The 2,006-nt window shown below is 33.9% G+C and overlaps 1 pseudogene; it reads left to right on the top strand.

Annotated features, from left to right (window-relative positions):
* The first annotated feature begins 940 nt into the window (after nt 1-940).
* Nucleotides 941-1,616, top strand: LOC143530393 (ethylene-response factor C3 pseudogene; annotated as a pseudogene).
* The last annotated feature ends 390 nt before the right edge of the window (nt 1,617-2,006 follow it).

Below are 2,006 nucleotides of genomic sequence, written 5' to 3'. Positions count from 1 at the left end.
TAGGGGTTGATTTGAAAGTTTATTAGAGTTATTATTAAGTTACGTAATAATAGTTTGAGTCTTAGTTTGATTGTTTTTGAATAAGGATGGATAAACACATGTTATGTTTATCTATAAGTTCTAGTATTTGAGTTTATTTAGGATAATGTAAAGGTTTTAGTATTTAAAGGGTCATTTGTATCTAGTTTTTAATTAATTAAAAGTTGTGTTTCTTTGGTTTACTCATTCTACAAACAAAGCTACAAAAGTCAAAACAAGTTTTTCTTTCTCACTTTTAAAGAAGGCTACTGTGTGTGCTACCAAGTTTTTATACAAGACTAGTTAATATCCATTAGGGGCTCCACCGACCAGGCCGGTGTGGGGGCTGACTCTCTGAGGTTCAAGAGGCAGCGCCCCTAGTTGGGGTTGCACTAAACTGACTAGAAACTAGTAGTAAGTTACAAGTTGCTTCTTCATTTCGTGTACCTACAAAACACCTTAATCTGAAAGTGAAATATACACGATTAAGAACGCCATACAAGTCATACAAAATCCTGTTGGTGAATCTTTTATATATGATTAGACTACGTCGACGAACTATTATAAATATTTTTCATTTCTCGCCAAGAAAAAAACACATGATCATTTTCGTTATTATCCTAGAAATTAGTGGAGATAAGTTGTAGACTAGCAGATATTGAAACTTTAACTTGCTTCACCTTTCAATTTATCTGCAAAGTTATCTTAATTGGTTAATCTTTATCTATCATGAATATGTGGATCTGTAATAAAGGACAAAAAGCAATTAGATAGGAGTTTGGTTCAATTGTATTTTATAATTCTCTGACTTAAAACATGTTGTATTAAAATACTTTTAAGTCAACTGTATATTTTTAGCAAAATCCTAAATTTTGTAAGTTCTAAATTTATTGTATAGAACTATCTATATATAGGTGCTTCCAATATTACATCCTTTCTGAACTCCATCATCAGTTGATGATGGATGTATCTCAGTCATCCCAAGAAGGGAATATCGATTGTTCCCCGAATGAAGAAGTCATAAATTCAGAAAGGAGAGAAGAAGGTGATCAGAAGAAACAATATGTTGGTGTTAGAAAGAGACCATGGGAAAGTTTGCAGCAGAAATAAGGGATTCGACACGAAATGGGAAGAGGGTCTGGCTGGGGACATTTGATACTGCCGAAGCGGCAGCTTTGGCATATGATCAAGCATCATACTCAATGAGGGGCTCTTCATCTGTCGTAAACTTTTCAGCTGAAACCGTTAAGGACTCTCTGAATGGAATGCGGTGCAGTAATACGGATGGGGAATCTCCTGTACTCGCTATAAAGGCGATGCACAAGCTTCCGAGAATGTCTTTGTCATTGAATTCAAGTGAAGAAAACAAACAACAGAAAGACTTGCTGATTTTGGAAGATCTAGGATCTGATTTGTTGGAGGAGTTGTTAAGTTCATGGTGATTATTTTCCTGCACAAATGCAAATTCTTTGGCCTTTCGTTTGATCATTCCTATATATTTTTTCTTTCTGTACACAGCTAATATGTGTTGAAGCCTAATAAAAAAACAAAGAGAATGTGAGAACCTATTCAGCCCAAAGAGCATATGCTATAATAAAAATTTATAAACCTATACAAACCATTATATCACTCCACCAAAAATTCTATAAAAGACGCTAATTTTATTATACAACAACAAACCTATTAAAAATTATTAAATATATATAACATATATAATTATATAAATTTAGATTTATTTTTACTGTGGTTTGTTGTTGAATAAGAGTGCGTGCTTTCTATATATATATATATAAAAGGGAGGGCCCGATTTTATCGTTTGTTACTCGTAAGGTTTTAAGGGCTTCATCAATTAGACAACCCCCCCCCCCCTCCCCCAACGGGCTGAATTTGCTACTTCTTTTATGCTTTCTCCAAATGCACACACTATGGTTCTCTAAGGGCTCGTTCGCTTCAATGACTTTTTTTAAAGAATTTGGAATTGGAATAGA

The sequence above is a fragment of the Bidens hawaiensis genome, unplaced genomic scaffold (genome assembly GCF_021521415.1).
Source record: "Bidens hawaiensis isolate Kalapana, Puna unplaced genomic scaffold, B.hawaiensis_p1.1 tig00008945_1, whole genome shotgun sequence".
Classification (NCBI taxonomy): domain Eukaryota; kingdom Viridiplantae; phylum Streptophyta; class Magnoliopsida; order Asterales; family Asteraceae; genus Bidens; species Bidens hawaiensis.
Note: the sequence above shows the minus strand (reverse complement) of the source record. Positions and strands in the feature narration are given on the sequence as shown.